This window comes from Thalassophryne amazonica, chromosome 23 (assembly GCF_902500255.1).
Source record: "Thalassophryne amazonica chromosome 23, fThaAma1.1, whole genome shotgun sequence".
Lineage (NCBI taxonomy): Eukaryota > Metazoa > Chordata > Actinopteri > Batrachoidiformes > Batrachoididae > Thalassophryne > Thalassophryne amazonica.
In genome coordinates, this window is record NC_047125.1 from 5,312,578 (window position 1) to 5,326,568 (window position 13,991).

At 38.8% G+C, this 13,991-nt stretch overlaps 1 protein-coding gene and 2 long non-coding RNA genes across 4 annotated transcripts in view; 2 read left to right on the top strand and 1 right to left on the bottom strand.

Moving 5' to 3' along the window:
• The window catches only part of LOC117504870, a 57,171-nt gene extending 55,238 nt beyond the window's left edge, over positions 1 to 1,933 (top strand). For both annotated transcript variants that reach the window (XR_004558926.1, XR_004558927.1), the window contains exon 4: positions 1,503 to 1,933. This is a non-coding gene — a long non-coding RNA (uncharacterized LOC117504870). The remainder of the gene's footprint in view (positions 1 to 1,502) is intronic.
• The window catches only part of LOC117504818, a 3,434,143-nt gene that overhangs the window by 2,837,197 nt on the left and 582,955 nt on the right, over positions 1 to 13,991 (top strand). The window lies entirely within an intron of this gene.
• LOC117504910 overlaps positions 1 to 13,991 on the bottom strand; it is a 360,669-nt gene that overhangs the window by 78,016 nt on the left and 268,662 nt on the right. The gene's annotated exons all lie outside the window — the stretch shown is intronic.

Sequence of the window (13,991 nt, forward strand, 5' to 3'; positions counted from 1 at the left end):
AACAGCTTCAGCAGCTGGAGGAGGCAGATCTCACCAAGTTTGGTTTCACTGCCGTTCCTGTGAAGAGTGAAAATGATGATGAAAAACCAGAGTCATCACAGCTTCATCAAAGCCAAAGTGATGAGAGCACAGAGGCTGAGCCTGTAGCCAGCAGCTCATCTGTACACAGAACACTGACAGCAGAAGCTGATGGAGAGGACGATGGAGGACCACAACCAGCCAGCAACTCAGGTCCAAACAGTCATTTACAACCAGATACCAGTGGCAGGAGTTCAGACAGTTCTGGAACTGAGACTGATGACAGTTATGATTGGAAACAGACCAGAGAACTGCAGCCAAATTTTAACTGTCAAAAAAATGCCACTATTGTTAGTTCAAGCAACACTGGTAAGAAACAACTGAAAGGCTCTAAATATGGAACAGCATCTGGTCACATGAAGAACTCAAGGCAAGCAAGGGTAAAACCATTTAGCTGTCCTAATCGGGGTAAAAGACAGAAACAAAAGGGTACTCTAATCAAACAAAGGACAAATCATACAAGACAAAAACAATTTGGCTGCTCTGAGTGTGGTCAAAGATTTGGACGAAAGAGCAGTCTCAAGAGACACATGGTAATTCATACAGGTCAAAAACCATATGGCTGTTCTGAATGTGGTAAAAGATTTGGACAAAAGAGCGACTTGAACACACACATGATAATTCACACGGGGCAAAAACAATTTGGCTGTTCTGAATGTGGTCAAAAATTTGGACTAAAAAGCCACCTGAGCAGACACCTGATGATTCATACAGGACAAAAACCATTTAGCTGTTCTGAATGTGGTCAACAATTTGGACGAAAGAGCAGTCTGGACACACACATGATAATTCATTCAGTTAAAGGAACAGTTACCATCTTGAAGAGAGCCCTCGGATACAATGCCAATAATGATTAATGATTAGGATGTAACTGTAGACCCCAGGGTTGGGGCCCATTACACTCTGTAAAAAAAGAAATTGAAGAGAAATAAAAAAAAAAAGACAAAAACCTTTTGTCTGTTCTGAATGTGGTCAAAGATTTGGACAAAAGAGCAGTCTGAACACACACATGACAATTCATACGGGACAAAAACAATTTGGCTGTTCTGAATGTGGTCAAAGATTTGGACGGAAGAGCAATCTGAAAACGCACATGGTAATTCATACAAGACAAAAACAATTTGTCTGTTCTGAATGTGGTCGAGGATTTGGAAGAAAGACCACTCTGGACAAACACATGATAACACATACAGGACAAAGACAGTTTGGCTGTTCTGAATGTGGTCGAAGATTTGGACTGAAGGGCAACCTGAACACTCACATGTTAATTCATACAAGACGAAAACAATTTGTCTGTTCTGAATGTGGTCGAGGATTTGGACTAAAGAGCCAACTGAATAGACACATGATAATTCACACAAAAACTTGAAGAGTCCTCAAGATACAATGCCGGCAATGTTTAGGGTGCAACTTTCGACCCTGAGTCTGGGGCCCATTGCATTCTATTAAAAAGAAATCAAAGAGAAATAAAAAAGAAGGCAAAAAGAATTTGAGAGAGCGTCTCTCCACTGCACCGCACACCTGAATGCAGTGTCGCTTTCCCCCTGCAGTTCAGAGTCCTTGAAAGAGGAACAACTTCATCTGACTCGTTCATTAAATAATCTGGAGTGCCTCCTGTGTCCATGGCAGCTGTTAGATTCAGAAATTAATGGTTTATTTTGCATATTAAATAGTGTAAAAGCTTTGTGTTTCTAGGAAGAGGAAATAAGGGAGAGTCGTTGACCCTGGCCAGGGTGTGTGTGTGTGTGTGTGTGTGTGTGTGTAAGTAAAGGTTTGGGCACCCCTGATGATTTTCATGATTTTCCTTTATAAATCATTGGTTGTTTGGATCAGCAGTTTCAGATATCATACAGTATAGCAGACAAACAATGATATTTGAGAAGTGAAATGAAGTTTATAGGATTTACAAAAAGTGTGCAATAATTCTTTAAACAAAATTAGGCAGGTGCATAAATTTGGGCACCCCAACAGAAAAAATACACTGAAATATAGTAGATCCTCCTTTTGCAGAAATAACAGCCTCTAAACGCTTCCTGTAGCTTCCAATAAGAGTCTGGCTTCTGGTTGAAGGTATTTTGGTCCATTCTTCTTTACAAAACTTCTCAGGTTTCTTGGTTTCCGAGCTTGGACAGCTCACTTAAAATCACACAACAAATTTTCAATAATATTCAGGTCTGGGGACTGAGATAGCCATTCCAGAACGTTGTACTTGTTCCTCTGTATGAATGCCTTAATCGATTTTGAGCAGTGTTTAGGGTCATTGTCTTGTTGAAAGATCCAGCCCCGGCACAACTTCAACTTTGTCACTGATTCTTGAACATTGTTCTCAAGAATCTGCTGATATTGACTGGAATCCATGTGACCCTCAACTTTAACAACATTCCCAGTATTTGCACTGGCCACAAAGCCCCACAGCATGATGGAACCATCTCCAAGTTTTACTGTAGGTAGCAAGTGTGTTTTTTTTTTTTTTTTTTAATGCTGTTCTTTTCAGCCATGTATACCGCCCCTTATTATGTCCAAATAGCTCAATTTTAGGTTCATCAGTCCACAGCACGCAATTCCAAAATGAAGCTGGCTTGTCCAAACGTGCTTTAGCATACCTCAAGCGACTCTGTGGCATGTATGCAGAAAATGCTTCCTCTGCATTACAGCATCATACAGCATCTCTTTGTGCAAAGTGCGCTGTATAGTTGAACAATGCACAGAAACACTATCTACAGCAAGGTCATGTTGTAGGTCTTTGGAGCAGGTCTGTGGGTTTACTAAGACTGTTCTCACAATCCTTCGCTTCAGCTTATCTGAGATTTTTCTTGGCCTGCCACGTCATGCCTTAACTAGTACTCTGCCTGTGGTCTTCCATTTCCTCACTATGTTCTTCACAGTGGAAACTGACAGCTGAAATCGCTGAGATAGTTTTTTGTATCCTTCCCCTGAACCATGATGTTGAACAATCTTTGTTTTCATGTCATTTGAGAGTTGTTTAGAGGCTCCCATGTTGCCACTCATTAGAAGAGATGCAAAGAGGGGAAACATTTGCAAATGGCCACCTTAAAATACCGTTTCTCATGATTGGATTCACTTGTTTAAGGAGGACAAGGGTCAATGAGCTTACCAAACCAATTTTGTGTTCCAATAATTAGTGCTAAATGTATTCAATCAATAAAATGACAAGGGTGCCCAAATTTATGCACCTGCCTAATTTTGTTTAAGTAATTATTGCACACTTTCTGTAAATACTACAACCCCTGGCAAAAATTATGGAATCACCGGCCTCGGAGGATGTTCATTCAGTTGTTTAATTTTGTAGAAAAAAAGCAGATCACAGACATGACACAAAACTAAAGTCATTTCAAATGGCAACTTTCTGGCTTTAAGAAACACTATAAGAAATCAGGAAAAAAAATTGTGGCAGTCAGTAACAGTTACTTTTTTAGACCAAGCAGAGGGAAAAAAAATATGGAATCACTCAATTCTGAGGAAAAAATTATGGAATCATGAAAAACAAAAGAACGCTCCAACACATCACTAGTATTTTGTTGCACCACCTCTGGCTTTTTAACAGCTTGCAGTCTCTGAGGCATGGACTTAATGAGTGACAAACAGTACTCTTCATCAATCTGGCTCCGACTTTCTTGATTGCTGTTGCCAGATCACCTTTGCAGGTTGGAGCCTTGTCATGGACCATTTTCTTCAACTTCCACCAAAGATTTTCAATTGGATTAAGATCCGGACTATTTTTTGACCCTATGTGTCTTTTTGCAAGGAATGTTTTCACAGTTTTGCTCTATGGCAAGATGCATTATCATCTTGAAAAATGATATCATCCCCAAACATCCTTTCAGTTGATGGGATAAGAAAAGTGTCCAAAATATCAATGTAAACTTGTGCATTTATTGATGATGTAATGACAGCCATCTCCCCAGTGCCTTTACCTGACATGCAGCCCCATATCATCAATGACTGTGGAAGTTTACATGTTCTCTTCAGGCAGTCATCTTTATAAATCTCATTGGAACGGCACCAAACAAAAGTTCCAGCATCATCACCTTGCCCAATGCAGATTCGAGATTCATCACTGAATATGACTTTCATCCAGTCATCCACAGTCCACAGTTGCTTTTCCTTAGCCCATTCTAACCTTGTTTTTTTCTGTTTAGGTGTTAATGATGGCTTTTGTTTAGCTTTTCTGTATGTAAATCCCATTTCCTTTAGGCGGTTTCTTACAGTTCGGTCACAGACGACTCCAGTTTCCTCCCATTCGTTCCTCATTTGTTTTGTTGTGCATTTTCGATTTTTGAGACATATTGCTTTAAGTTTTCTTCTTGACGCTTTGATGTCTTCCTTGGTCTACCAGTATGTTTGCCTTTAACAACCTTCCCATGTTGTTTGTATTTGGTCCAGAGTTTAGACACAGCTGACTGTGAACAACCAACATCTTTTGCAACATTGCGTGATGATTTTACCCTCTTTGTTTCAATTGACATCTCTCGTGTTGGAGCCATGATTCATGTCAGTCCACTTGGTGCAACAGCTCTCCAAGGTGTGATCATTCCTTTTTAGATGCAGACTAACAAGCAGATCTGATTTGATGCAGGTGTTAGTTTTGGGGATGAAAATTTACAGGGTGATTCCATAATTTTTTCCTCAGAATTGAGTGATTCCATATTTTTTTCTTCTGCTTGGTCTAAAAAAGTAACCGTTACTGAATGCCATTATTTTTTTTCCTGATTTCTTATACTGTTTCTTAAAGCCAGAAAGTTGCCATTTGATATGACTTTAGTTTTGTGTCATGTCTATGATCTGCTTTTTTTCTACAAAATTAAACAACTGAATGAACATCCTCCAAGGCCGGCGATTCCATAATTATTGCCAGGGGTTGTAGAAGCTTCATTTCACTTCTCAACTTCTTCACTTCTCAATTATTAGTGTTTGTCTGTTAAATGTTTTTGACATGTTTTTGTTTGCTTCATCGAAGCACTGTCCCCAATTCTTCCTCATAAAATATTAAAATTTTGAATTGTTATAGAAAATGTAGCTTTTTTATGGTGAAAATAGTGAAATTCACCAAAATGCTTTTTCTCTTTCAGTTTCTGATTTTAATTCTGTTGGTTTTGTTTGATTCGTCAAAACACTTCACAATTCATCCTTGTGGAAATATGAAATGACCATTTTTAGGAAAAATATAGACTTCTTTGGGGTGAAATTCATGCAAAATGTTTCTTCTTTTTTATTGATTTTGATTCGAATTAGTTTGATTCATTTAAACATTGTTCACAGTTCTTCCTTTCAACATTTTGTTGTAAGAAATACTTTGGAAAACAATAAAATTCACCCAAAATGCTTCTTTTCATCCAGTTTCTGATCAAAAGCCCTGTTCTTAATTATAGAATTTTGAATTTGGGGAAAAATACCAATTTTGGTCAAGAAAGCCATGAAATTTACCCACAATTTGGTAAGTTCCCATATTGCACGAGATAGGAAAAAATATTCACCAAAACAAGACGACATTGAAGAAAATTTAAACATTAAAATTTTGGAGGAGAAGCTCAACTTCCAGCAAAAATATTTCCAGCAGGTTACTGTCCCCTGATAAAGCTGTCACACTGCTGTCAACATTTCAGCAGTTTTCATTCAAAAGTCTATTTACACAATAGTGTAAATGCGGAAATGACTCTTAGAAAATTTACAACCATTGGGAAAGAATATTATTTGGGGTGTGTCATCATTTTCTTCACCTGCATAGTGTGGGGTAATAGTTGGGAGAATAAACCCAGGTGAGCTCTGGTTGTTAAGTAGAACCGGTTTGTGATTGCTACTATACCTGTAAGGTCAGAGGTCGATGGTGGAGATGGAACGAGGAGTGCCTTAAAGGTGAACATTTTTCCTGAATCATCGGCGTTTGTGATTCTGTCATGAAGACAATTTGGCAGCAGAAATGCTGAAAGATCAACATGACAGAAGAGACGGACATGAACTGAGGACAACAGGGTGTCCAGATTTACAACGCCGCTGTTCAGCTGCTCTGATCAGGTTTCTGACAGCTTCAGTCAGATGGATTTTGGAGGTGTAATGAGCCTCTGTGGAGCTGAGAGCGGAGCTTATTGTAAACGAGCTTGCTTCTCTGCTTTCTTTATCACAAATGTGTTTACAAGCGTTTATTATTCTGTCTTAGCAATAATACGCGTAATGGTCTTATTTTGAAAGGTCCACAACGACAAGGTGTCGTAAATCGGTTGCAACTGCTGCGCGAACTCACGGTGGCACTGTGCTCGGTGTGCCGTTCTCTTTGGAGCGGGAACACACAGAATGTGTCTCTTCCCAGATAGATCGCGTTCAGTGCAGCTTCTTGTTCTGACCGTAACACGAAGTTAACACCCAAGTCTTTCATCACCAACTGTAAATGTAATCAAACCGTTCCGATCGTATATTTCTGAACTCTTCCGCTTCAAACTCCATCGTGTCAATATTTACAATGACATGCTTAAAAAAGCAGGGAAAAATTCAACAGACATGGACATCCAACTGCAAAACATTTATCAAATTGAATGGAACACCAGAACAAGCGAAGGTTATGGTAATCAGGAACATCGAGGAACTGGACAAATACGATCAATAAGGTATGAGGACACAAACACATCACAACACCATGACACAGACCAGAGGAACCTATTCATCTACTACATCATCTACATCTGGAGACAAGAAGGATATAACTCAAAGGATTGCTGATCATGGAAAAGTAGAACTGAGAACATTTAAATACACAGACCACAATGTACTGGACTTGGAGCACGATATAGACCCGGACAATAATTTCTTCTCAAATATCAATGACAGTTGTTGCTATTATACAGATGAACAGTTTAATCGGATCATTAAAACGGACAACAAATTATCAATAATCCATTTCAACAGCAGAAGTCTATATGCAAACTTTAACAACATTAAAGAATATTTAAGTCAATTTAAAAAAATATTTAACATAATTGCTATATCAGAAACATGGATCAATGAAGATAAAGGAATGGATTTTGAACTGGATGGATATGAATTTAGCTGTGTAAACAGAATAAGAGTGGAGGAGGAGTGGCTGTGTATGTGGATAAGAACATGGATTATAAAATAGTAGACAATATGACAACTGTGATTGATAACTTATTAGAATGTATAACTATTGAAATATGTGAAGAAAAAAGCAAAAATGTATTAGTCAGCTGTATATATAGAGCACCAGGATCTAGTATTGAAACATTCACTGACTGTATGGGAAAAATGTTCTCAAAAACTAATCAAAAAACTGTGTTCATTTGTGGTGACTTAAATATTGATCTGCTCAATCCAAATAAGCATAAAATAACAGATGAATTTATCAGTATTATGTACAGTATGAGTTTATATCCAAAAATCACCAGGCCAAGCAGAATTACATCCCATAGTGCTACATTAATTGATAATATATTCAGCAATGATATTGAGAATAACACTGTGAGTGGATTATTAATCAATGACATTAGTGATCATCTACCAGTTTTCATTGTTTATAATAGAAACCATCGGCGGAATCAGCCAGAGGAGAAAATAAAATACAGGCGAGTGCGGACAGAGGAAAACATGAACACACTAAAGAAGGATTTACAGGAGCAAAACTGGGAAAAGGTATACAGTGAAAGTGATGTTGATAGTGCATATGAAACTTTTTTACAAATATTTACATCATTATATGATAAAAATTGTCCAATTAAACAAGACTACAGAAAACAAAAAATCCAAGATCGACCATGGATGACGAAAGGGTTACGAAATGCATGTAATAAGAAAAATACACTGTATAGAGAATTCATAAAACTAAAGACTAAAGAGGCAGAAAATAGATATAAGAAATACAAAAATAGATTAACTAATATTATACGGGTATGTAGGAAAAATAGATATAAGAAATACAAAAATAGATTAATATTATACGGGTATGTAGGAAAAATAGATATAAGAAATACAAAAATAGATTAATATTATACGGGTATGTAGGAAGGAATATTATAGTAACATATTACATTTTAATAATTTTTTTGTAAATATTGGACCAAGCTTGGCAGAAAAAATTCCCGATTCCCAACCTGAGGATTGGGATAATAATCTCATAGAAAGAAATCCCTGTTCAATGTTCCTCACAGCAGTGGATGGAAAAGAAATTATAGACATTGTGAATAATTGTAAATATAAAACATTTACCGATTTGAATGAAATTGATATGGTGGTGGTAAAACAGGTCATTGAATGGATTGTAGAACCATTAACATACATCTGTAACTTATCATTTCAAACCGGTAAATTTCCCAATCAAATGAAAATAGCTAAGGTTGTGCCACTGTATAAGACTGGGGATAGACACCACTTCATAAATTATAGACCTGTTTCTTTGCTTCCACAATTTTCCAAATTATTAGAAAAGTTATTCAATAATAGATTAGACAAATTCATGAATAAACATAAATTACTTACTGATAGTCAATATGGATTCAGAGCACATAGTTCAACATCACTTGCATTAATAGAATCAGTTGAGGAGATTACAAACGCCATAGACCACAAATTACATTCAGTTGGAATATTTATAGACCTTAAAAAGGCTTTTGATACAATCAATCATGACATATTAATCAATAAACTTGAACAGTATTGGATTAGGGGGTTGGTGTTGCACTGGGTGAGAAGCTACTTAAGTAACAGAAAACAGTTTGTGAAGTTGGGGGAATATACATCATCATGCTAGGACAATGCTTGTGGCGTCCCACAGGGGTCAGTGTTGGGTCCAAAACTGTTTCTAATTTATGTAAATGATATTGTCAATGTTTCCAAAATATTAAAATTAGTATTATTTGCAGATGACACAAGCATTTTTTGTTCAGGGCGGGATTTGCAGGAGTTACTGAGGAGGATCAGTATAGAAATGGGAAAATTGAAAATATGGTTTGACAGAAACTAATTATCATTAAACTTAAGTAAAACAAAATACATGTTATTTGGCTATTGTAATACAGACATACAGGTTCAGTTACAAGTCGAGGGGGTAGATATTGAAAGGGTACATGAAAATAAGTTTCTGGGGGTGATAATAGATGATAAGATGAACTGGAAGACTGATATAAAACATATACAAAGTAAACTGTCAAGAAGCATTTCAGTTCTAAACAAAGCGAAACATATTCTGGACCACAACTCACTCCGCATTCTTTACTGCTCACTGGTTTTACCATATTTACAGTACTGTGCAGAGGTATGGGGTAATACTTATAAAGGTACAACACAATCACTATCAGTAATGCAGAAAAGAGCTATAAGAATTATTCATAATACTGGCTATAGAGATCATACAAATCCACTATTTTTACAATCCAAATTCTTAAAATTCACAGACTTGGTTCATTTTCAAACAGTACAAATCGTGTATAAAGCAATAAACAATTTACTTCCAGCAAATATTAAAAATATGTTTTTTAACAGATCAGGGGATTGCAGTCTGAGGGGGAAATTTAAAGCATCAATCAATCAATCAATCAATTTTTTTATATAGCGCCAAATCACAACAAACAGTTGCCCCAAGGCGCTTTATATTGTAAGGCAAGGCCATACAATAATTATGTAAAACCCCAACGGTCAAAACGACCCCCTGTGAGCAAGCACTTGGCTACAGTGGGAAGGAAAAACTCCCTTTTAACAGGAAGAAACCTCCAGCAGAACCAGGCTCAGGGAGGGGCAGTCTTCTGCTGGGACTGGTTGGGGCTGAGGGAGAGAACCAGGAAAAAGACATGCTGTGGAGGGGAGCAGAGATCGATCACTAATGATTAAATGCAGAGTGGTGCATACAGAGCAAAAAGAGAAAGAAACAGTGCATCATGGGAACCCCCCAGCAGTCTACGTCTATAGCAGCATAACTAAGGGATGGTTCAGGGTCACCTGATCCAGCCCTAACTATAAGCTTTAGCAAAAAGGAAAGTTTTAAGCCTAATCTTAAAAGTAGAGAGGGTGTCTGTCTCCCTGATCTGAATTGGGAGCTGGTTCCACAGGAGAGGAGCCTGAAAGCTGAAGGCTCTGCCTCCCATTCTACTCTTACTGTTATGTGTCGGACGCAGCTCAGAGAACCGACCAGCGTTTGAAGGACCCAGTATGAAATAAGCAGAGCACGGTACAAAGGCTAACTGAATTTAATACATAACAGTGATCATAATAATAATAAAAGGTGCGGTCTGGCGTGGTGCGCTCCCAGCAGCGCTAATGGTCCGGAGCCAGAAGCTGTTTCGGACCCAAGGACCCCGCCGACACCCCCCAGGTGGCCGCAACAACCGAGTCTGTGAAAGAAGGAACCATTATGTGAGTCCACACTCTACACACAGAACACTTAAAGGTGTACAAACAGCAAACACTTCCTGGCTTGATTACTGATCAGCTTCCAACCTGCAGGCATGGAACATCCCGTTCACAAAACTCCACCGCAGTGGAAGCTGATACATGACTAACAAACAGCTCAATACAATAAGGTGTGAGGGACACCACATTTACTGACTGTATAACTGTTAGTCACAAAATCCAACGTACCTCAGGAAGTGTGCTGACGAGCGTGAGACCTCACCCTCTCCTCTTTCACAGACCGTGCATCAAACCTGGACATTCTCAGCGTCCGCTGCTGATGAGATGGCTCCCAAGACGACGATCTCACCCGTCTGGTCACAAGGTCGAGTCTCTGGCAAATGCACACTGTGCACTTCAGTCTTAAATGCCAACATACTCCAATCCCTCCAGATGCACCTCAGCTGTGAGTCCTGACGAGTCGCAGGTGATCAGGGTGAAGTCCTCCTAACAGCCTCAGCAACACAGCCACTCAGTCCCAAATGCACGCCACCTGGGAGGAAACACAAAAGGCAAACAAACCAGCAGCCAGGCCCCCCCAGCCATACAACACTTACAAACCCTAGGAACTACAAGTAAGCCTGCAGTCTGAGAGCGAAGCGCTCTATTGGGGTGATATGGTACTACGAGGTCCCTAAGATAAGATGGGACCTGATTATTCAAAACCTTATAAGTAAGAAGAAGAATTTTAAATTCTATTCTAGAATTAACAGGAAGCCAATGAAGAGAGGCTATTGGGTGAGATATGCTCTCTCCTTCTAGTTCCCGTCAGTACTCTAGCTGCAGCATTTTGAATTAACTGAAGGCTTTTTAGGGAACTTTTAGGACAACCTGATAATAATGAATTACAATAGTCCAGACTAGAGGAAATAAATGCATGAATTAGTTTTTCAGCATCACTCTGAGACAAGACCTTTCTGATTTTAGAGATATTGCGTAAATGCAAAAAAGCAGTCCTACATATTTGTTTAATATGCGCTTTGACATATCCTGATCAAAAATGACTCCAAGATTTCTCACAGTATTACTAGAGGTCAGTGTAATGCCATCCAGAGTAAGGATCTGGTTAGACACCATGTTTCTAAGATTTGTGGGGCCAAGTACAATAACTTCAGTTTTATCTGAGTTTAAAAGCAGGAAATTAGAGGTCATCCATGTCTTTGTCTGTAGCATCAGTGGGCACGAACAACATTAAAAGGTTTCTGTATTTCTGTCTGTGGGGTGAGGATGTGGAACAGATTGGGAGTGGGGCTCAAGCAATGTCCAAGCATGAACCAGTTCAAACAGCGGTACAAAAATATGTTTTTTTCTAGGTATAGGGAGGAGGAAGGGTAATGAGGGTTAGGGTGTTTTTGTTTTTTGCTTCGGCTTGTAAATATATAGTATTTTGTATGTAAGTAGGTATGTGTAGGTGTATATTTATGTTTGTTTGTGTATATATATATATATATATATATAGGAATCTATATGTATATGTGGCAAAGGGTATCACTGGTTGTGGGGAAGAAGGGGTAGGGATAAATAAGCTGATGCTTCACCCTACCCCTTTTCGGACATGTTGGGTACACAGTAGGAACTTTTTTGTTGTCTTCACTGATCTATCTTGTAATTGTTGTTGTATCAAATGTTCGAAATAAACAGTTTTCATTCATTCATTCATACAATGTGCTTGAGCGATAACAGGTGAAGTTGCTCATAAACTTTAAGTTTCTTAAATATTTATTACGGCCAGTCCTAAAAAAAACTTCAGTTGTCTTTTTAATTTTATTACTGTTAAATTTTAGAGTTAATTTAGATGATAGGGAACTACGTTTTTGCGCAGGAATTCATCAAGCACGTCAGCTGCAGGCGCGTACTAATACAAAATACCCAGAAACTGGACAGTTGTTCGGCCAAAACGAGAGCGTCCACTTTTAACTTGCCGTAGGCTAAGCTAGTGGCGCTCGTGAGAGCGTGGGGTGAGACCACTGAACTCGTAATGTAGAGGGTGAGACGTATGGAGACGTACGGGTTGGGTGTTTAACACAGTAAAATATAGAAAACTATACATCTTCTTGTAGGGGCTATACGTTTTTATACAATAAAGGTGTCAAAATACAGAGAAATATCAAGTAAGAATTACAAAACTAAAAGAAGAAAGAGAATGCATGGACTGCTTAGAAAGCAAAATCTTGGGTATAATTCAAATAAGCAAGAAACGAGATATTTTCCCACAGATCTTTGTAGCTATTTTATTGGAGCAGCAAGACAAGCTGCACAAAGAAGCGACAAGTATATCACCTGGGTCCGTTTTCGGCCACAGCATTTTTGCCACCGATTGCTTACACCCCCTTCCTGCGAATGGTTTGTGCCGACACTGCTCACTGAACCCGTGCGTTCGTCTCCCCCGTGGCGGTGTCACTTCTAAAATGTTGTCAGGTTTTCCTAAACATTGTTGCATTAAACGGCTTAGTTGCAATTACGGCCTACTTACTTTATATGCATCAAGATTACAACAATGGAGAGAATGAGAATGTAGCTTTTTTTATCCTTCTTTCTTTTCCTTTTCTCTGCGAGTCTCCTGTCCAGTAAGTGTCAGTAATGCACTTATAAGTTGGATTGCCAACCGTCAATATATCCATCGAAGAAGAACTGTTTGTTAGTGTCAGTGACTAAACCTAGTTAGCTGGAGACGCTTCTCAGAACAGATCAAACGGCATTCTGTGATCCTCGAATATGTGTTTTAAAGAGCTCCAGAAACACAAAGGTCGACAGTAAACCGGAAGAAGAAAAGACGAAGTTAGCGCGAAAAGGTGGAACAGCTGAGAAGGTTGTTGAAACAGCGGCTAACTGCTGCTAATGCCGAGATATTTGAGTTGGTAAAAACAAACAGATCGCAGAGCAGCAAGAAGAAACCAGTGGATTTAAAGAAGAGAAGAAACTAGTCAAAGTGCTGGATGCTGTTTTCAAGCCTGAAGTTCGCTGATCCAGAGCAGGTTTGTCCAATAAATTTTATTTCAGACCAACTCCACCACATCCAAATGATTGCTGTTAGTTTGTTTGACTTGGAGTTCTTATAGACTGAACACCAAATATCAACTAAAATAAATAAGACGAACTGTGCTTTATGACGATAAATGGAGAGTTCAGTTTGGTGATGGACTGATGAAGCAGATCAATCGATACCATCGATTGCAGTTTACCTCATTTTATACACACAAAAATGGAACTATGGGCTGCTGCGGACTTTACACTGAGCGCCCTCTGGTGGCCGTTTTTGGCCGATGAAAACATCGCCGAGCTCAATACAAATATATCAGGGGTGCCCAAGCTCGGTCCTCGAGATCTACCTTCCTGACACTCTTAGTTGTCTCCCTGCTCCAACACACTTGAATCCAATTAAAGCCTCATTAAATGCCAGCTAACGAATCTTTCATTGGATTCAGGTGTGTTGGAGCAGGGAGACAACTAAGAGTGTCAGGAAGGTAGATCTCGAGGACCGAACTTGGCCACCCCTGAAATGCATG